This window comes from Euprymna scolopes, chromosome 37 (genome assembly GCF_053919585.1).
Source record: "Euprymna scolopes isolate OS-2025 chromosome 37, ASM5391958v1, whole genome shotgun sequence".
Classification (NCBI taxonomy): domain Eukaryota; kingdom Metazoa; phylum Mollusca; class Cephalopoda; order Sepiida; family Sepiolidae; genus Euprymna; species Euprymna scolopes.
The window spans coordinates 45,745,173-45,769,810 of record NC_136518.1 but is presented as its reverse complement, the minus strand read 5'-3'; positions in this window follow the sequence as shown (position 1 = coordinate 45,769,810).

Genomic DNA, 24,638 nt, shown 5'->3' with positions numbered 1-24,638 from the left:
TTCATTTATCAAATCTACTTTATATATATGAATATGTATTTGTGTGTGTACATATATGTATTTCGAGACAGACAGAGAGGGAAAGTGAGAGGAGGAGCGAGGGAGAGACTCTTTGGCAGACATGTTAAAGCAATGCAAGCGTGAAATTATATTCAAGCTTATGGCAGATCGGATGACTGTAAGAAAGAAGTCTAGAGGAAGTACTGGCTGCCGGTTGTCGCACGGATGGCTGAAAATGTAGTGTTTGCGTTAAATGAGAATTTTATTTCCTATTTTTGCTTTTTAGTTACAAAGTTGATTAAGGGGACTTTTAGTTGAGCCTCCTCATGCAAGGATAGAAAGGAAGAGAAAGAAATAAAGAGGCAGAGAGAGAGAGACAGAAAGGGGAGAGCGAGTAGGAAGTGATAAAAGAATGTTGGGAATGTTTTGATAGAGAGATAGCTTGGCATAGAGATATAAAGGGAGATAAGAGGGAAAGGGCGTGAAAGCATCAACTTAGGAGGAAATATTTTAAAGCTGACGGCAAATTTAGAAAAGGGTAGAATCAATGGAAATTTAAATACGAATGTTGGGGAAAACGGAAGTACTTTTTTTTTACTGTGATTAGACGAGTGGGAGAATGAAGAAGAAGAGGAACCATAATTTTTTTTAGGAGACGGGTTGATGTTTGGTTGATTAAAATGCGAATGAGAAAAGATCATATAAGTAAAAGGAATTATAGAAAGAGAGAAAAAGAGAGAGAGAGGGAGAGGGGGAAAGAAATAAAAGAGAAAGAGAGGGAGAAAGAGAGGAAGTGGGTGTCTTCATAAAGAACTCTACCACACAACAGCAATGGCCAAAAACGCATTACCTGAAAGTACTCCTTTTAAACGCCTTGGCCTTGCGTTTACAGAAAACATGAGTTGAAACAGATACATCAAGAGCATTGCCAAGGATGTTGCGAAGAAGGTGGACTCCCTCTACTGTGCTAGAAAGCTTCTAACGCCTTAAAGTATCCTGTACCTTTATAAGGCCACGATTCGCCCATGTATGAAGTAATGTTGTCATATTTGAGCTGGTGCATCTGTTACTAGTTTCTCGCTCCTGAACAGGGTTCAAAAGAAAGTCGCCAACCTGATAGTTCCTGAACTGTCATCTAAAATCTAAGCTTCAGCCTCCCTCTTATCGACGAAATTTTGAATCCCTCTGCTTGTTCTACAAGTATTTTAATGGTGAATGCTCTGGTGAATTACCAGCGCTTGCACTCTCTCGACGTAAATACCCCCGGCAAACGTTACAAGCAGATAAATCCCACCCCTTCACAGTGGAGATCTCTGGGTGTAAGAAAGCCTTATACTCCAATAGTTTCTTCTCCTGAACTGCTAAACGTTGACACTCCCTTTCCAGGATTCTGCTTTATCAACTATACTGACATGAAGAATTTCAGGTGTTATATGACCAGACATCTTGCTGCTCATCTCCCTTCATTATATTACTGCAACTTATGTGCCTTATAGTAGCCCCTTATTTCGAAGTAACACTGCGCCTTGGTTGGAGTGAAAATTGAATAATAATGAAAAAAAAATCTATACCAAGTATGGAAAAATAAGTAAATAAATAAAGTTGAAAGATAAAACTATACAATTAGTTCTCGCTATTTTATTTAAAACGGCATTGAGTTGTGTTGTGGGCAGAAACAGTTTATCGGCCCTTTCATATTAACACGTAGATGATGGTTAATTGCAAAGCGACATCCTTAACAATGTTTATAGCAAAAGTCGCAAATATGTTGATATTTTCTTCTACCTTCTCTTATAGCTAAAATAAGATAATCAATCCAAAAGAACAATAAATAATTCCATTATTTGCTCTGAGATTTTCTTTGTTCTTGCAGGAATCCTTATAGTATCTTCTAGATAAATAAACTACGATCACGGGGACACATAATCACTCAGAGGCAGGAAGATTTCAGAATTTTTCTCACATACTTTCTGTAATCATGCACTTAATAAAACGCGTAAGTCTAACTTCTAACTTAACATTTAATGTAGTTGCTTTATGATTTATTATTACATTTGCTTAATGAGGATTATGTGTAATTTTCCATGTAAACTTTATTTCGACACACGAGGATATTATATTGTTGCATGAGAGAATCTCTTCGCTGGTCGCTCTTTCATGCTTATTTGATACAGTTTAAGGATACCATTCAGTCAAATACCACATACGGACAGTTATTTTGAAATTATCTTCCTTTTCTCCCGATTTCTATTCATTCAATTACTGTAACCTGAAAAAGATCATTCGACGAAAAATGAAAAGTACTAATTATACGCGTGGAACATTCATTAATAGTTTCGCTTTTGACACAAATATATTAGAAAATATAAATGTATAATCTCGCGAAGAATTTTATATATATATATATATATAATATATATATACACACATACATATACACGCATATATATATGTGTATGTGTGTGTATATATCATTTTTATTTCATTTATGAACATGAAAACTATTAATTTCTTTTTTATGTTTTTTAAATATTTCCAGGAATATCTGCCTGACTACAAAAAATGCTAGTTTTATTTTGGTGTCTTTAACCCCCACCCCATATTTTTTCTGATGAGGAGACTTTGTTTAAACAAACTCTTTTAGCAAGTTATTGTTGAAGACATATTGTCTATTTCAATAAAAACATCGTTTCCGAAACGATCGTATAATCTATTGATTTTGTTTGTTTTCCTTTTGTAACTGATTTTTTAATTCAAAATTATGAATCGTTTTACTCAATATTAAAATAGCTCCAGGATATCTATGCCTACTGAGCTAATTATATATCTACGGTACAACGAGCCATGTTTTCTTTTAATAGTATTAATACATTTACTAGTGCATTAAAATAAAATATGCTCTTTAGACTCTAGGTCTAATTCCCTCAATATATATATATATATATATATATATATATATATATATATATATATATATATATATATATAAGTATTTATATATATATATATATATATATATATATATATATTTATAAAATATAAATGGCAATTGAGCTACACAGAATATTCTGCGTTTAATTCTCGTGAGAATTCGTCAGGCTTATGCTTCACAAGAATAAAACCCGGAATAATCTGTGTAGATTAATTGTCATATATATTTTCATAACTTACTACATAGCTCTACCTATGTATTGAGCACTGTTGAAGTAAATACTGAAAATCTACGCATAAAAGTATATCTTTGTATATTAATTTATGTGATTAAATTAAGTAATCATATATATATATTTATATATATATATATATATATATCGTTTAAAATCAATAAGAAATCTATATAAGTTTATATATATATATATATATATTCTTTCTCAGGAAACATTTCTGTTTCTTTTCTGATAAGTATATGTATAACAAGATTCGGTATTGACATAATAATATTTATTGTTTTCGTATGAGGAGACGGATCTATAAAAATGTACTTAAGATTTAAGATGCTTAAAGAGTTGTTTGGTAAGAAAAATGAATATTTGGATCTTGGAATGTCATCACACTTTTATTCTTTTACATATGCTCTGTTTTTATATGTAACATATATTAAATATTAAACTAACATTCGCCTTCTAAACGAAAAGGATTGCTATACACTAAGAGTGACGTATACTTGTAAACCCTTATTTTACCAAAAATAGAATGTATACATCTATGCAAGATAAATACACTTTACTGTGCAGGTAAACCTGATTACTTGAACAGAACAGCTTTGTACCACTTTTATGCCGCTTTATGAATATTGAACTAAGGATATCATCCTAGTAAACCGTGTGCCTAGAATCGAATTCATATTTAATTTTTTATAAGAATCCGTTGCACACCCATATTATGCTCCCTTAAAAAGCAGTTTAAAGACACCGGAAGATCTGAAACTTTTTAAATATATATTGTAAGGGAAATGAATCTTGCAGTAACCGGATAAATTGGCCCTAGCCCCCCCCAAAAAAAAATCTCATACACACATACGGCGGCACTAGTCTCGGCAAATTGTTGTGAAGGATCAAGTAGGGCGAAAAACCCATTAAAATGGAGCACCAACCAGACCTCTACTAGACAGTTTTGAGAGATGTGGAAGATTATTGTCCGTCAAAGTCAAGAGAACGCTAACGGTCGTTACGAGCGAGATGCCAATGGTAATCGACTGTAGCGATAACGCAAAATATCGCATAGTAATTGAACGGGTGGAAAGTGCTGGAAAATGTATTTAGACTACAGAGGAACATCACGGTTTATTGTGATTGAGCCACTCCTGATTAGGACGTGTGTCAATAAATAAATAAATAAATAAATAAATAAATAAATAATAATAATAATAATAATAATAATAATGATGATGATGATGATGATGATGATGATGATGATGATGATAATAATAATAATAATAATAATAATAATAATAATAATAATAATAATCCTGTAATATTCGTCGGATATTTTTTTTCTTCCTTTCTTCACGAATTATCGTATTAGAAAATATCCAATTAACGGACTAATTCAGTTTCGCCTTTCACAAAAAGGAGGCGAGGCTATCTCTATTGAAAAAAAAAAAGTTGATCTGCTGTGGCAGATGTGCGGCTTCACAGGTGTTCACAACTAACTAGGTCATTTGATGGCCATTTTGACCAATGCGTTTCTTGAGAGATAAGTAACGTTTTTACCGGATATGGAATTAGATAAACACTCACACGTGATTACGTAAAAAAAAACAACTTTCCTATGAAGATATTCTGCCAGAGAACGAAAACACTTATTAAATCTGAACACATTTCTATAAAGTAAGGTATGCGTATATGGTACATACAGAGAAGTTACATGCGTGTATGTGTTTAAATATTCCTATGTACAGATCTTACGTACGTGTATATACAGGAGTTAGGTATGTGTATACGTTCATAGATTTCTATCTGTACAAACTTCAATTCTAAAACTGGCAATTATGAGCTTCAGTTCTAAAACTGGTAATTATGATCTTGAAAAACAGCTGGGGATGTAATTTTGCTATATTTAGTTTAATTTAATTTATGCAATAAGACAAAAAAAAACTTAAATATCACATTTTTTGTGAAATTAGAAGAATAGCTATCAGATATCAGTTAATGTTATATTCCACAAAGTTTGTTGGTTCCAGCTATTCGAGAAATAGCTGCTCATCTTCCACTGCCAATGGAAAATACTATTAACCATGTCATGAACACTTTGCCATCAAATAAAAATGATATTATTGAAATCTTAGTCCATACATTGCCAAGTAAAAAAAAATGTAATTTAGCGGTCATTTGTTGACATCAATAAAGTATTAAAAACACTAGAATGGGTGAGAGAAAACAATGTTTTATATAGTGATATTACTATTAATAAAAGTACTTTCACTGACATATTTCAAAGATATTTAGAGATATTTTAGAGGCATATAATGAACAACAGCCCCATTTTGAATATTTAAATATTTCAGAGTTGCATTGAATTTTATATATACCCATTGCATATCATTGCAAACTTATCTGATTGAAGAAAAAGAAGAAGAAGAAGAGGAACCAGAATTTTTTTTAAAGAGGCGAGTTAGTGTTGGGTTGATTAAAATTCGAATGAGAAAAGATCTAAGAAGTAAAAGGAATAACAGAGAGAGAGACAGAGAGAGAGAGAGAGAGGGGGGGAGAGAGGGAGAAGGGGAAAAGAAATAGAGGAGAAAGAGAGGGAGAAAGAGGGAAATTGAGTGTCTCCATAAAACACCCATAAAGTCTTCGGACCTTTTAACTTTAAAATTGTAAAAACAACTTAAATATTAATAATTTGAATTTGAATCACTATTTGAATAAAAATTATAGGCATAAGGTTAAGTATCATTCTATCTTCATTTTAATTTTCTTAAGTGGACATTAAATTGGGGAAGAGAATCTTCTCTTCGCTGAACTAATCAACTAGTCCTAAGGTTGATGTGGTTTTACGAAGTATTTCAATACCAATGAAATTGTGTGGTCAAGAATGACGGGATAGTTTTTATATTGCCCCGCGACTTACCCATAAGATTTATATTTGAATTACTGAGGACAATAAATCAGTTATCGACTGAGATACAAACATTTCATATAAGCTGATGCTGATAATTTTGTTGAGCATCATTCATTCATTTTGAATAAATCAGATTATTTTTGTTGCCATACATTTTCCCAATATATTTTCTAATTATGGGTTTTTTTCTAGAATAAATTCAATTAATCCTTACTAATACTTACGAAACGGGCCACATGAAGATGGCCAACATTCCTAAGTAAAACTGTTTCTGTGGAACGAGCTGGATTCGAACGTTGCACACCCAGGCTGTGAGTGGGAGTCGTTAGCTACTTAGCCACTGTCACCCTTGCTGATGCTGGATCTAATATTAATATATGAATGGATATGTATATATATATATATATATATATATATAAGTATAGAAACAAATTGCCAATACATATTACAGAAATTAGTTGAATAACTAAATTACTCTGACTACGCAAAAATGTTTGCTATGGAAATCGCCTCAGACAAGGCATGAAGCCCCTTGATGTAAGAAGTTAAAAAATACCACGAAGGAAAAAAAAACTTGCTTACGATACGTGTTAGACGGAATTCATTCTGACCAAGAAAACAGCAATTTTTAATTTTTTTTTTGTCAATAACAACGCTCGTAGAATGTGAGGACTAAAGGAGAAAGTAAGGGAAGTGAAGATTACGCGGTTGCTGAAAATAATATTACGCGGTTGCTTTGATAAAAGTGTCAAAGTAGAGAAAGCACCTGTTTTACAAATTTTGGGTTATAGCATAACTAGCCTGTGTGCCCGTCATTGTCCAAGTGTTTGTAGGTGTGTGCTGAGGAAAAATCAGTGGTAGTAAGCAGGCAGGCTCGAACCCGTACCGCGAAGGAGGAAAAGAACGTGAGAAACAAAACATGACGTGTTTACTGTTGCGCCCATCGCCAAGCAGGAAAGGAAGTAGGTTTAAATTAAGGATAGACAATCGAAAACAGGGGATTACTTTCAAAACATCGGCGAAAAAAGCGACCCATTCCTGTAGAAAAATGCCTAGTTGAGGGTGAAGGAATTAATATTTTTAGCTAATTATTCGATATTTATCGTCCGAAGGGTCGAGCTTCAAAACGATACTGATCTCGTGAAAATCCGTCACCTCTGTCGAAAGTTTTAGGCTGACATACATACATACATACAGACATGCATACATACATAAATACAGACAGACAGACATTTAAACAGACAGGTGAGATTTATTTTATAGTCTACAAAATTTATGATTAAATTTACTTGATAATCGCAAGGTTTCTTGAAGCAAGAATTGCTTAACATGGTCGTCAACATCCAACAATTGCAAACAGAAACAAACGCTGCAATCGGGGCAAATCATAAAGTAACAGTTGTAGTAAGTTTTGCAGATGCTAGGAAAATTCAAGACAATGCAAACAAAGACCGCCTCGAGTAGAAAAGGGAATGTTATTCTCTGGCCAGTTAGTAGTCAACACTACGGTAGAATAACATATCCATAAACAAGTGATGGGTCGATTCCAATATTTTTCCCGATCCCGATACAATTACCGATTCCATACTAATTTCTTGATTCCGATTCAGGTTTTTTTTTATAAATTTCTAAATATTTAACTATAAAAAGTGTTATTTTGTCCCAATTACCGTAAAAAAAAAACGCATCTTAAATGTGCTTATATTTTCTAAAGCGTAAAAACACACATGAAAGGTGATCTAGAGATTTTAGTCTTATTGGAAGTTTAAATTGATAAATAGTTAATACTACAAGCACTGGGAGATGTTTCTTAAAAAAAAAAATTTTTTTAAATTAAGGAATCCGTTTTGGCATTGGAATATAGGCTCAAGTTTTTGTCTGATTCCTATATCGATTCCGATACCCCACAAAGCTCTGATTTTCCCGATGCTCGATTCTAATTCCCATTAATCGTCCCAAGATTTTTACAAATACAAGTATATTCTCCGACTTGGAAAACTGGTACAGCGAACTTCAAACTAAAAAGTTATTGAATTAAAATCTCCCAAATAGTCATATGTAATTCCATTTTATACTTCCACTTATTATATAGCATATACCCAGTTGTCTTTCCTTTTTTTTAATTTGAGTCTTTTTACGTTTTTCTTTCTTTCTTATTTCTTATTTCTGTTTGCTTTTCAGTCGCGTGCAAGCGACTCTATAAGTAACTCCGTCGGTCGGTCAGTCCGTCGGTCGGTCAGTCCGTCGGTCGGTCGGTCTGTCCGTAACACTTTTGTGCTTGGCCTTTTTAGTTAAGATCAAAGGTCTGTTGTTAACAGATGCTTTTCTTAGCTTTTTAAGCTTTTCTTGGCATTTCGGCCACGATCAAAGTGTAGTATTGTTTCCTCTGTGGACTGTCAGGTGCTGGCCCGAGATTTTGAGGTTTTCGCAGCATATAGCAGCCCGCGGGGGAAGGGAGTTTCCGTGCTGGTTAAACGTACTCTGTTGGCGACGGTCGACGTTGTTCATAGGGATGCAGTGGGCAGGCTGGTTGTGGCCGATGTTGCCGTAAAAGATTCTGTGTTTCGGGTGATCGCAGTTCATGCGCCCAGTCAGCTTGACGCGTTTGTAGATTGTCGGAAGCGGGTAGTGCTAATGGGGATTGGAACGCCATCTTATACCCCGAGATAGATAAGGTAGGAGGCGATGCAAGAGGATCGTAGAGGTGCGAGTCCAGCCTGGCTGATCTGATGGCTAGATGCAGTCTGGTCGACAGGTTTCGGGTTGAGCATTCGGGGCGGGAGATGTGGACGTGGACTAATAGCGTTTCCTCCTATCCAAACACTTACTTGGACAGGATGTTAGTTAGGAGAGGCGAAGTAGACTTCTTATCCTGTCCCACGTTCACTTGGCTAGGTCAGACGGACCAAAAACCCGGCTGAAGCTAGGAAATAGGCCTAAGTTAGTGGCTCACTGGAAGTTAAACACCTCCCTTCTGGAGATACAAGACTTCCAAGAGAAGCTAATAGAATTAATTCAAAAAGCACTAGAGGGGGCGGTTACCGGAAGTAAGTAGTGGGTAGGTCTAAAAGCCAAAATTAGAACCTTCTCCGTCAAGTATGCCCAGCGTCTCGCACTAGATAAGGCCAAGACGAAGAAGAAACTAGAGCAGAAACTAGCCCGGGCTACGGGGGAGGGTGATAGGGTTAGTCAGGAACTAGCTAAGCAGGACCTTCTGCGTGAGAATAGCGAGCGTTATGAAGGTCAAGTACTCAGATCTAGGCTTAGAAATCGTCGTGAAATTTCTAGGCGTGGCTCGGACAAATACATTGCAAAGGTAAGACATCTGGATGGACGGGATATCTGCGAGAGGTTTCGAGAACATTTCAAGGAGCGTTTTACGCAGCAGCCCGATCTTCCGGTCCTTCAGTTCTATTTGGCTGACTCTCCCCGCTTCGAGGCGTCTAGAGCAGCTAGTTGCGAGGGCCGGGTGACGGAGCGGGAGGTTTTTATTGCGCTGAAGCAAGTCAGCTGTAACAGATCGCCAGGGCTCGATAGTCTGCCGTACGAACTGTATTTGAGGCTGTGGCCCATGTTTCTGCCTCGTCTGACGGATGTGTTCAACCATTGGTTTGCTCAGGGATTCATCCCGGGGCAAGTCACCAAGGGAGTGATCACATTGCTGAGGAAAGGTGACGGGCATGGTGGGGAAGAGTTAGACGATTACAGTCCCATAACTCTGCTAAACACAGAGTTGAAGATTTTGACCAAGGTCCTGTCGAATCGACTGCAGGTTGTTATCGCTGAGTTGGTTGAATCGGAACAGAACTATGCTGTGAAGTGGATATCGATTCAGAACAGCTTGCACCTGATCTGCACGATCCTAAAGGGAGGGATATATGACGACACGGAAGCCGCGCTGATCAACTTAAATCAGTCCAAAGCTTTCGATAGCGTCGACCATCGATTCTTGGCATCTGCTTTAGAGGCCGCCGGTTTTAAACCGGACTCCTGCAAGTGGATCTCCGTGATGTATCGACAGCCCACAGCAGTCGTGCAAGTCAACGGAAAGCGCTTGAAACCCTTTGTTATCTCTCGGTCGGTTCGTCAGGGTTGTCCGCTGTCGCCCCTGCTCTATGTTCTGGCTTTGGAGCCCCTGCTCCGCAAGCTGAGACGTGGGGAAGCAAATTCGGCCCTGCGCGGAATTACAATACCCGGTGGATCAGCCGCCAAGGTATCTGCGTTCGCCGATGATGTCACAGTCTTTGTGTCGAGCTTCAGAGACATCAAGATCGTGTCGGAGGCGCTCGCTAAATACGAAAGAATTACAGGGACAAAGATAAACCGCAGCAAGTCGGTAGGACTCTGGTTGGGTACCTGGAGTGGCAACGCAAACCTCCCGGCGCCCTTCAGCTGGACGGATGGCCCAGTTCGCATCCTCGGCGTGTGGTTCGGACCGGGTCTCCAGCTTGACACAAATTGGTTGGAGGTACGGTCAAAGGTGGAGGCTGCAGTTAATTCGTGGCTTCCTAGGAAACTTTCCTTAAAGGGTAGAGCTGAGGCGTGTGCCACTTACGTCTTTCCTCTCATCCTTTACCGACTGGCCGTATTTCCCCTGCCTGTACAACACCTAACAGCTCTTGTCGAACTCTTGTCTTTTCTTCTTTGAGACAGAGGAAGACACTGAGTGAGCAGACAGGTCTGTATTCAACGTCCGTGTGAGGGAGACTTGGGAATGCCGGACTTGAAATGTGATCGAGACGCTGAGAGGCTGGCCTTCCTGCGTCACTATATGCAAGATGACCAACTGTGGCACCCCGTGGTTACTGCCGCCTTCCCGGTCTCGTACTCGACCCTTCTATCGAGAGCCGTCAAAGGCCGCGGGGAGAATTTGCCTACACGAAAGAGTGCCGAGCCGCGCTAAAACGACTCCCACGGTCCAGCGACCTTGTGACTGCTACCCGTAGGGAACACCACAGGGATCTAGTAAAGGGGGCCGCCGACGACCCACTATTGGCAGCAGAGTGAGATCCGCTCCGCGTGGAGCTGGGCGCTAGGTTCGAGTCATCTGAACAGTTCGGAGTTCTCTCTGACCTGGCGATTGGCCCGAAATGCACTTCCACTCAACAACATACAATACAGTTCCGGGTTTTTGGAGTCGCCTGATTGTCCCTGTAGTGGGACAATGGCCGTAGAAACGACTGATCATGCTTTCTTCGATTGCCGCGAATTCCGCCGGGACTGGTCGTATGTCAGCGAGGTGACGGCTCGAATCGATCCTGAGCATCCTCGCCCAATTACCGTATCCAATGTCGTGGATAACGTGAGGCCGCGTGGGACCGGGAAAGACAAATGATCTACGTTGCGATCCTGGCCGTGGCAAGAAGGGTGATTTGGACGTCGCGTCTGCAAGGTTGCCAGGGGGATGTTGTCTTTTTCTAATCAGGACCTGATCGCTTTCTTTAAACACCAACTACGGGTGAAGATCAGATGTGATAGAAGAAGGCTGCATCGCACAGCATTTGACAGAAGATGGATACATGTAGCAAGTCTGTGTGTACGAAGAGGAGCCAAATTTGAATACGTGTTCCCCACCTAGGTGTGGAATGTGCAGTTCCGTAAAGTAAAATTAAACAAGTAGCCTCTCAGCTAGCTGAGTGTGTGTTCCGAATTAGGAAGCCTCCAAGATCACCACTCCCTCCTTCTTGCAATTTTTGTTTTCACCCCCTCCTCTAAATTTCACCCATCTTGGAGAGAAAGAAATACAAACTAACCCCCATTCCTTACCCACAAAATTTTCTTTCCTCCAGTCACCCCCATCTAGAGGGCATCCCCATTTAGAGCTTGACCCGCAGAAGCGAGGTTCCTTTTACAAATCTAGTGGAACAGGCAGTCTATCAACTAGACGGGGTTGGGAGAGTTCTACTAATAACTTTTTTTCCCCGCCCTCGACACAAATGAATGATTGTACCATTTTTATTGTTATCGTTTTTGTTTTTACACGCCAATAAAAATGTTTTAAAAATTGGGAGTTAAGTAGGACGTCCCCCAGTATGAAAGGGTGAATGCGGTATTAAGGTGAAAGAAAATACTAGCTGGGAGAAAATTTTGATTTTGTTTAGTTCTGGAGTGACATGGATGACTAACGACCCCCACAATACCCCCTTTTGATTTGGCCATGTGCCTAAGTTTTTTGTTCATTGTTGATTTTCAATGTATTTTTAGCATGAATAAAGGATTTAATATCTCAAAGTGTAGTATCATGTGGGGGCGACCCCACATATAAGACCTTGGTCAACGTAGGGCCAAATGTCAAAACATTATTATTATTATTATTATTATTATTATTGTTATTGATTTGCATAAACATCAGTTGTTGGTCTGATGAGATGTAGATTTGGGGAGATTCTAGTCAGTCGATAGCTGGACATGAGAGGGAACGGACGACTCAAAGGGGAGTTGGTCTCTCCATTACGCAGGGAACCAAGATGTAAAGACGTTGTAATCTTTGAAGATGTCGGCTGAAATCATGAAAATAAAAGTTCGTAAATAATTCATGTATATGTTGTGTTATTTACGTCTGTTAAAAAGAACTGTTTGTCTACAACTGTTTCGATACGTCCACGTCAATCGCTCCATATTAGAACTGTTGCATAAATGTTAAAATATACACACTAGAGGATCAACTAACTGATACGACGTATATACATACATACATTTAAACATACATGAATATACAGATAAAGTTTTAAAAAAAACACTATTCAACGTGTACGTTGTTTTGGAACATATACATATACACAGACAACATAACACAATAAACTAACAAGTTCTCAAAATCTGGGACAGGTAGGACAACTAGAACCGTACAGAACTATATCACAGTCGGGAAGAAAAAGGCTAACAAGCGCAAATGGCGCAGATTCTGTCGAACAGTGTCGAGGTTATTTCTCCATTTGGTATGAAGAACAATAGCATTTGTATATAGCTAACACGCAGGCATGGACTACCCATTTCACGCATCTTCTGCAAACACGTAGGCGGGTATATTTGTATATTAATTTTCAAAGAAATGATGGCTTGTCAGGAACAGCTGTCAGAAATATATTCCCATGCACGCACTCACACACGCATATATATATATATATATATATATATATATATATATATATATATATATATATATATATATATATGTGTGTGTGGGGGTTTGTGTGTGTAATTATTTATGTTCTCGCTTATATTTTAGCAAACGAAAAATGGAAGTAGAAGCAAATATCTATGATTTTTAAATTAATACTGAGATCGCGCAGAAGAGATAATGTGCTTTCTAAACTCTAGTTTCTTTCGGGACGGATGTTCAGTTTGATAATTTCGAGGGTGTATCAAGATCTAGATATGGAAACAGCATATGTGACGCTGATTAGGTTAACAGAAAGCCACACAATACCGAGAGAAGGGCCCCTCTCTTTCACCTTCACTTAAATTTAAGCCTTTCGTTCTTCATCATACCAACCATTTCCGGTTTATGCAACGCTGAATTAACTTATTTTACTTTACACTTTATTTTACTGATTAAAGTCTTTAGGATTAAAGTATTTTATAATCTTCAAATGTTACGAGAGGTCTTCGAAAAGTAGTGTCTCCTATTTTTATGCCGCGAGAATTATTTAGAGGGGATTGCAAATAGCATTGTTATGATGAACTCATGCATGCATGGCTTGAGAGTTTCGTCTGTCTGTTTTAGATATTGACGGTGTGAGACTTTATGTAAAGGCATTGTGTAAGTTATTTATGTAGGGAAGTGTTAGAAGGCTATCACATGGCTAAGAAGGGCAAGTTGCCAGTGTTAAGAAAAGAAGACAAAAACGATATATAAGTCTCTGCCTCCCCCTCTCTCTCTCTCTCTCTCTCTATATATATATATATATATATATATATATATATATATATATATATATATATATATAAATATATATATATATATATATATAATTATTTTATCCATAATAAATTTGACTTAAATAGTCAAACTTCGATACAGTGATCAACTTTGTGTATTCTAATATATTTCGAGGAAAGTCCTCTTCGTCAAATACGGATATTTCAGATCTCCGGATATCGTGCGAATTCTACATTAGAGCCGAGTCGCAGAGTATATCTCAGCAGTAAATAGAATTAAGTAATTTACTTATTCAGTGTTGACTGTGAATTTTTATATTAGTTGCTTTTTATTATTATTATTATTATTATTATTATTATTTATTTATTTATTTATTATTATTTATTATTATTGTTATTTTATTATTATTGTTATTATTATTATTTTTTATTATGATTATTATTATTATTTTTATTTTTTTTATTATTGTTATTTTTATTATTTTATTATTATTATTATTATTATTATTTTATTTTATTATTTTATTTTATTTTTTATAATCAATAGAAACTCATTCTTTCTGATGGTTCATTTATTTCTTTGTAATATTTAACTCCTTACGAGAACCTAAATGTCTCGGTGAAAATGATACCGATTCAAGGCTTAATTAATAAACAGTAATAAAAACAAAAAAATTAAACTTGGAATAAAGAAATAATTTAACTTTATTCTATTTACTGCTGAAATATTCTCTCGGAAGCAGCTCATGTTTTAGAATTCCAGAGGCAAACGATTCTAGGAGATTTGAACGATCCACCACTTGATGAGAAGACATTTCCTGGAAATATATCACGTAATATTGTAACACACAGTAAATTACTGTGTAGGCGTTTAACTCTTCAGTTAGGATTTATTATTGATAAAAATAAGTAAATAAATAAATGTATATTGATTTATATTATATCACTTGATTTTGTATTCCTTCCATAACAATGACAACTTCTCAGTCTTTGCATTTTGATAGCCTTCTAATCTCTCTCTCTCATATATATATATATATATATATATATATATATATATATATATATACTCATCCACATACAGTACTGTTTCGCTGTTTCACAGCTCATCAGTGCGGCTAGACAGGCAACTACCTCAAGCCAGGATTGAAACCCGACCGTTTGTACGGCAGTCAAGGCTCCTAACCATTACGCTATTGGCGGCTGCTTGAACGAGTAGTGAGTTTTAACGATGTTTTGATATCGTTCGAAATATATATATATATATCCGGATTGGTTCTTCTTAATCCTTTGGGTGCCTTGCCTAATTAGGACTGTTTTTCTAGACTTTTTTATAATGTCCATTTCGGATGGTTATAGGTCGGAGAGTAGAGAGGCAAATTCCAACGTTTCGTCAAACAGTTCTTTTGATATGGAAGGATAGTAGCTTTCAATATCGAACTGGATGAAGGCGGCCTTCTTTTTATTTTGAATGTTGGTAAACCATTCTACGGTGTCCTTAGTATTAATCCACTGGTTTAGTCCGTATTTGGTTTTAATTTGTAAGTTAATTCTTTCTAGTATTCTTTTGCTAATTTTTCCTATTTCGCGCTTAGTGGGGTTTATGAGTCTAGTTTGAGGTTTTACCTCGAAGTTGGGTTTGTGGTCCTTAAGCATTATGTAGGATTATTTGTTCGCTAGTTTTCCGACTCTGTTGCTAATGTTAAGTGTGTCAGTTATGTTTTTGCTATCTAAATTGATGTCTTTAATTAGATCTATATCCGCTTTTTATATTTGGTGATGATGTTTTCTTTAAGCAGTTTTAGGTATTTTTGTTTTTGGATTTTGTAGAAGTTATGTGTCTTGTCAGCGTTGACATACAGTAATTTGGAGAAGTTAATGATTTTGACTAGTTTGTCAAGCTGGTGTTGGAATGGGTTTTTTTTCTGTGGTGAAAGGATACTTTGTTGGTAAGTTCCATGAGATCTGTTTCAAAGTTGTGGAGTAGGTCGATGATTGGGGCTGTATCCTTATTTGCGAATCCGTGGTAGTCCTTGTGGTTGTTCCTTTCGTCTTTTCCCTTTAGAAAGAAATATGCTTTCCATCGCATCCTTCTGATTAGTTCTTCCATTCTTAGGATGAGGTTTGACAGGTAGTTTATTTTGCTTGTCGTTGGTATGTTCTTGAGAGACAAGTTGAAGTTCACCTTTTTCATAGCGTAGGGTAATAGTCCAAGTTTTTAGGATATAGTGATCAACCGGGTAGGAGCAAGTATTTAGTAGAAATTGTAATTAATAAAAACCTGAAGAAAGTGCTCAATACTGTTGTAGAGTAAATATGCTTTTTATTTTTTATTACCGTATTTTTCCGTTAAGTTACATTGTTGTTTCGGCTACGCGACCGTTTTTTTGTCCGTCATGTAGCTTCCTCAGACTTTTGCAGAAATGTTCGTTTATGGTTGAATGAAAGGGTGAATGGTGTCAGGGGATGTGTGCGAGGGAAAAGCGAAAAAAGAGGAAGGGAACAAGGGGGAGAGGTGGGAGGGGGTATTTGGTAAGTCGGTAATGTTTTAGTTTTGGAGTTTAAGGACATTAGGTGGTTGTGGGGGGTCTGGGAAGTTCATCTCTGGTGTGGCTGAGGGCATAGGGATACATGGAGGGGAGGGAGATATGTGGGGGTAGGAGGAGGGGGTTACTTTAAATTTCGAGTCCTAAGGATTAGGTTGTTGGCGTCTCATTGGTGAGATGATTTCTTGATAAGTATGTCTTGACCTGTTGGGTGTTCGGTTAGGTTGGGAGGCGGGGGGTCTATGATTCGGTTTATCTATTTGATTTTTATTTGTTGTTAAGTGCTTGGAGAGGGTTAGCTTGCGGCCGTACGCGCGACCACACACATACGTACATACTCACATATATACTTAAAGAAACGCTCATCTGTACACATGCATCTCCGTCTAGGCATGTAAACACATGCACGTATGCATACATGCATGCATATACACCCGCGCTGCTTCCGCTGACCTCAAATTTTCCTTAAGGTGTTAAATTGAGTATGTGCGCGTAAGCATGGATGCGCACATATACAGACACCCGCACATCGACACCCGTATACCCATGCAGTCTTATACATGGGCCTACATGCATATATTGATTCAGGCATACTTGCATCCCCATGCATATATGCAAGCACACGCGCACTTACAGATACTTATATTCGTGAACACATACATCGAAATATACACAGCTGCACGCTCCTACATACGTATGTGGACAGCAGGTAGCGGGCACATATGCTCTCGTATATACAAACATATACATAGGTACGTACGCATATACATCGTTACCCCCACGTACACATGGACACACAGATGGATGCACACATGCATATATACACATACACGCATACACAGATATATAGACAGTTATTGGTATAGACATATGCGTGTATGTGTATATATGCATGTGTGCATCCATGTGTGTCCGTGTGTACGTGGGGGTAACGATGTATATGTGTACGTACCTATGTATCTAATGGTGTGGGGCTGCTTTGCTTCCAGCGGCATTAGAAAAAATTCATATCATTACAGAACATGTGAACAGTGCCATTTAGAGGAAAATTTGTTCGAATCTGCTCAAATGTTGAACTTGGGTTAACACTAGATATTCCAGCAGGACAATAGTCCAAAGCATTGTGCAAAATCAACACAGAAATGATTTGTTGAACATAATATACACGTGCTGCCGTGGCCCAATCAGTTCCCGATCGAGAATTTGTGGCGAGAGCTCAAATTATGGGCCAGTAAACGTAAAACCAATAATCTGAAAAAATTAGAACAATTTTGTAAGGAGGAATGGTCTAAAATTGCTCCCAATAGATGCCACAATCTTGTATCGAAGTATGCAGTGGTAAGCAACAAGGGTAATGTAACAAAGTATTAAATGATAATTTGTTACTATGTATCGAATAATTTTTACATTTGCAATTTCAGAATTTTCGTTTTGATATCTTTTCTAAAATGAATATGTTAACTTTACGAGTAGTAATATGCTCGTTATGATGCAAGCTTTATACAGTTAAAATTTTGTTTGGAATTCCGTTTTATAAGTATTTATTAAAATGAAAAATAACATTTTTCAGCATATAGCGAATATTTATCCCCAGTATATATAAATATACTAGAAAAAGTACCCGTTGTTGACTGGGTTCAAAAACGGCCTACAGAAAATGGACTCTGATTTATGAAAGTATGATAGGTTATGAAAAGGAAGGGTTGTAAAGAGATAGCTTCGAATTTGGAAATATCAAGACCAAAGCAAAATATGATGAAAGTAAAAATAATATAGATAAACCCCATAATTTATTGCATCATACCTGTTCACACTGAAACACTTATCACAATATTCTGTGGATCTATATTAAAAAAACTTGTTAAACTTTGTGGCATATTTCCATTGTATGGAGGTCAGGCGCGAACGAACATCCCATAATTTTATTATACCATATTTCTTCAAGCTAAAACATAATTATCAAAGCATACTTACGCAGATAGATATGAAAAATATTTATTAAAGTTTGTGCCTATTTTCATTCTAGGGGGGCAGGCGCGAACGCAGGCCCGACAATTTTATTATACCATCCCTATTTAAGTTAAAACATATTATCAAAGTATTCTTATGTACATCTATATCAAAAACACTTGTAAACATTTTTTTTAAATTTTTTAATTTTTTATTTCCATGCTTTGTGGACCAAGCGCGAACGCAGACCCCACAATTTTAATGAACCACCGTTCTGCCAGATCAAACATACCCATTCCTCTGTCTGGATACATCTATCATTATATGTAATCAGTTTTTTAAAATAGTCAACCATATAGGAGCCTATTCGTGACCACAAACACATACACACACACACACCGACACACACAGAGATTCAGCTTCATATTGTAATATATATATATACGACATAATCCAGTTGACACACCGTTTCTCGTTAGATCGCCGAAGCTAAGCAACGTTGAGCCTGGTCAGTACCAAAATGGGTGACCATTTGGGAATTCTAGGGACTGTATGTGCTCTCTGCTTATCTCGGCATTTGTTTTCAGTCGTCCTGTATATAAACTTCACTTGCCGACTTAGGAGAGGTATGGTTTGAAATTGCGCACCTCCTGCCACAAAAATTCACGCACAGGCATCCCTACGGTGGTTATCCGTAGTCTGTCCAAGACTGAAGAGCATGTGTCATATATATATATATATATATATATATATATATGTGTGTGTGTGTGTGTGTGTGTGTGTGTGTGTGTGTGTGTGCGTGTTATTTAAGAAGGAAAACCGAGAATTAATAAGTTCGTTATCAACGTTTTGTCCCAATGTCAGGGTACATCATCAGGATTTCGTAGGAAGAATGTAGAAGAAAAACGATTACAGACCACATGCGAGTGAACGATTACAGACCACATGCGAGTGAAAAAGGAAAAATCCTAAAGCCCTTCCCATTCTGCGCACATTTATTGTTTCGGCCCAGAATGGGAAGGACTTTAGGATTTTTTTCCTTTTTCACTCGCATGTGGTCTGTAATCGTTCACTCGCATGTAGTCTGTAATCGTTTGTCTTCTACATTTTTCCTACGAAATCCTGATATACGCTGAAATAGGGACGAAACGTTGATTACTATTTTATTAATTCTCGGCTTTCCTTCTCAAATAACATAACGTCAACCATCGCTTGTATTTTTATTTTATTTATATATATATATACATATATATATATATATATATATATATATATATATATATAAAACTACTTAATTTACTCACATAAAATTAATATACGAAAGTATACATTTATGCGTAAACTTTAAAAGTGCTCAATACGTAGGTAGAGCTAATTAGTAATTTATAAAGTATATATGTCGCATAAGCCTGAAGAGTCCTAGAGTGGATGAAACGCGGAATATTCAGTGTAGCTTAATCGCCATATATATTTTATAAATTACTATATATATATATATATATATATATATATATATATATGTGTGTGTGTGTGTGTATATATATATATATATATATATCCGCATACCCCGCTCTTGATGAGTATTATCAATAATTATAGAAATGTTTTTACTATTTTGATGTAAATTATGCACCAGTTTACTGACTCCGTTTCCTAGAATACGTATTCCATTATTCCTGATTAGAAGCTTAATTATTTAGGCTTTTAACAATCACACAGATTATCGAGGCTAACATATTATATAACTCAAACTTTGATGCAGTTAAATTCTATTTTTTATGCGGTTTTGTGCATGTAACTTACTTTAATGTTTTGGACGATAGTTACGAGTTTTTGTGGATTCCTTAAATCATCAAGTTTATAAAAAATTAATAATATACAGCTGTTACTCATCGTTCAAATAAGAGTATACATTTCAAAATAATAATAATAATAATAATAATAATAATAATAATAATAACATTACGTTTCTTAGTTAGGAGTTTATGAAGTGCAACGAAATATATTACCCAAATTTGTATACCTATATCCCTAAATGTTAGAATTTAAAAATTTTGATGTGCCCATGAAACTCCCCGTGTTGCTTAGGATATATATCCGAATGCATGAACACATATACACACGTAGACATATATTATTATTGTTTTTTTTTTGTTATTATTGTTGATATTATTATTATTATTATTATTATTATTATTATTATTATTATTATTATTATTATTATTATTTCGGGCATCTACATGGATTTTATAAAAATATGCAATAGTCTCTTTATCAATTTTCAGAATTCATTTAATCTGTGCTTGATACCATAGTAGAGCTAGCTAATAAGTTATAAAAGTATATATAAAAATTAAACTAAACAAAATTTTTCTACGTTTTGTCCTGACGAGTCCTAAGGAGAATAAAAAGTTAGATTGCCAAATACATTCTTCTAATGTCATATATATATATATATATATATATATATATATATATATATATATATATATATATATATATATAAACGCCATAATCGCGTTGATGCACCTGTTTTCGTCAGATCACCGAAGGTAAGCAACGTTGAGCCTAGTTAGTACCAGATTGGTGAGCATTTGGGAATTCTATGTGTTGTATGTGCTCTCCGCTTATCTCGGCATTTGTTTCCAGTCGTCCTGCACATATACTTCATTTGCCACTAATTTTAATAATGTCGAATAAGGAGACGTGTGGTTGGAATTGGGCACCTTATACCACAAAAATTTCACGCGCAAGCACCCCTTTGGGGGGATCCATTGTCTGTCAAAGACTGAAGGAGCCCTTTATATATATATATATATATATATATATATATATATATATATATATTCAATTTGTCTTTACATAAGCAGTAATTTATTGCTACGCAGTACAATAATTCCGCTTTCGAAAATAAGCGTTGTTGCCTGAAGAAGTCTCTAGTTACTAAATACTAGAAGACCGAAACATGCTCATGACTGTGTAGCAAGGAATTACTGCTTATGTAAAGACAAATTAAAAATATAACTTGCTCTAATTCCGTATTGAGCACTCTGGTATAAACCTCGTTATATTTCACTGGTTACCCTACTTTTGAAAAATAGCACCATCAAATTATATATATATATATATATATATATATATATATATATATATATATATATAGTAATTTATAAAATATATATGGCGATTAAGCTACACTGAATATTCGGCGTTTCATCCACTCTAGGATGCCTCAGGTTTATGCGCCTTATATATATATATATATATATATATATATATATATATATATATAGCGAGAGAGAGAGAGAGAGAGAGATAGACAGAGAGAGAGAGAGAAAGAGAAAGAAATAAAGAATTACATTAAAGATGAATATTTATGGTATCCCCATGTTGCCTGTAACTCTTGGCTACTGGAAATGGATTCGAGAGTTAATTTTGACCATTTAATCCTCTTAGCCTTTGTGATTACAATGCAAATGCATTACGCTGCTTTTTTTCCGAAGCCGAGGCCAACATTTTGGGTGGATCAAGCTTCGACAAAAGGAAGTGAATTAATAGTAACCACTTCGAAGATTAGAAATCGGAATGAGCGCTTTACTTGCATTGGCGTTGAGGAATTTCTTCATCAGAATTGTCGCTTTTGTACGGAGTTTAGAAGCGTAATCTCACAGTGTACGCTAAGAAAAAAATATGGCTAAATAGAAGTAAGAATAAAAATAAGAATCAGATAGAAAGAAGAAAAAAAGAAGAGCAAACTGAAAAGAAAAAGAATATGGTCGCTTATTGCTTTAATGGTTAGTACCAGGCTGACTACGTAGGGCGTTCTATCCAGCGCTTGAAGATGAACATTGCCTAACATCGATACGAGGGCATAGAAAATGGTCAACATCCGGGTTTTCACACACCCATAAGTAGCCATTCATGAATATTTATTGCAAGACCATGTCTGTACAGGAGCTTAGACGAATGCGGTATTCTCTATTTTGTATAGAGCTCGCACGAAGACTGATTAAAAAAATTATTGCTCTTAACTCATGAGACGTCTCTGTGTAAACAAAAAGAGTACAAATCACAGCGTAGAAGTTATTTTTCTGTATCCCCCCCTTTTTTTTGTCTGTTGTTTCATACCCTTGGTAATTAGTTATACTCTTTTGGTCACGTTTTGCAGAAACCTTAATTTGCTATTTCTCTATTTATCTCCCCTTCCTTTTTCCCGCTATTAGTGTCTTTCTACTCTCTCCATCCCCTTCCTTTCCCCCTCTAATTGGTGCATTTTCTTCTCTCTTTCTCCCCCTTTTTCTCACCCTCTCGCGGTTTATCTGGTGTTACTACTTCTTGCTGTATCACGCGGGATTCGATTGGCTAAAACATTCAGCGCGCCATTTTAAAAAGAGTGAAACTAGCAGTAGCTGGAGAAGAAAAAAAACACACCAGCAGAGACTGGCAGGATACTAAAAGCACCTGTGTTCGTTACAACTCTACTTTCAACCGAGTCGTTGTTTGTTTCGTTCACCACACTCTTTTCTTCTACCTCTTCTTTTACACACGTCTGTTCGCTTTAGTGACTAAAAATCGTCTCTTCTCCAGCTTTCCTTTCCTCGTTATTTATGGAACCAGGGCAAGAGATTCTCCGAGATTCCCCGAGAGTCCACGAGACTTTTTCCACATAAAAGTATGCGGGCGCCATCTTGATTCTCAATTTGTGCTCTGCAGGCACAAACGCGCAGCCGCTTTAACGGAGTCAGAGTCACTCTCATCGTCCACTGGAGGTGGTACATGTGTCGCCGGCCGTAGGTGCCTAACGTGACGGGGTACGCCATCAACCTGGACACACTGCTGACTCACCACATCGGTCACTGTGCCCCGTTTATACTTGTCAGTACATCGGTTTCCTGGCGGCTTCACCCAGACAGTATCCCCTTTGGCATATCGATTCCATTCTATCTCAGTGGCCACAGTTGTATCGGGGTGGATTCCTTTTTCTCGGACACGGTACTGATAGATTGCGTTTGCAGGCGCCGTTCCTGGAGAGACGCCATCCTTCGGCATGAGATTATACCAGTACACAGCTTCTGCGATGGTGCACTGCTTCCTGGCTGCAATTGTTTTGATGCTGCAATGGCTCCTCTCACCTATACCATTGCTACAAGGTACATAAGCGCATTTAAGCCGCAGCCGCACACCCCATTCTTGTAAGAACTGCCTCATCTGATGGCTGCAAAAGGCTTGGTCGTTGTCCGTCAGCACTTCATCGAGCGCACCTCTTTCACAGAACATGGATGACAGCTGGCGAATAATGTTGCAAGAGTCCTGGCGCCCGAGGAGTCTCCAGACTGCGAAATGTGTAGGCCCACAATCGATGAGGGTAAGGAAGTGGTTGCCACCGTAGTGTGTGATGTCCATGCCCACTCTTTGCCACTTACCACTCACTCCCAACTCCCCTTTCTTCCATCGTGCTGGAGCTGGGTCGATGGATTGGCAGGCCTCGCAACTTTCCACCACTCTTCGGATATCTTTTTTTTTCTACTTCTGGATCAATCATCTTGACAAAGTACAGTGTCCGCTTGATGCCAGGATGTTCCACACTGTCGATGAATGTCCATGATGCGCGCTGCATCCACATTGCACACAACTGCTGCACATGTGTTTTGCAGATTATCAGAATCTCTCCGAGCACAAGCCAGAAGCCATCGTTGAGGGACTCTTGTCAGCACATCTGCTCTGTTGAGCGTAGACCTGATCAACACCACGTCCACGGTCAGGTCGTACTCTGTGATGGTGTCGACCAAGGTAGCAAGCCGTCTTCGAATTAACATCTCACTTGATGCTCGTGTCGTCAGCCGTGCTCTTCCACTTAATGCATCGGTTATCCACCGATCGGTGCATGCCGAGTCAGTCATGATATGTAGAACCTTGGCTTGCCATTGAAGCGCCAAGTTAACGCCCTTCGATGTGGCATCAAGTTCGGCCAGGTTTATGTGCCTCGAATCATTCTTTGACCGAAGCCAACAGGCATCTTCAATAATGGAATCATTAACTGCAAAGGCAACTCCAAGGGCCACTGAACTAGCTTCCACCCAGACCGTGAACTCATTCCCGCTGACGCACCACTTTCCCTGAACGAGGTCATCATTGGTCACCCTGGACACAGTCTCTGTCAGCATGCTCCTTAGGGTGACATCGTGTACTACATCGTCC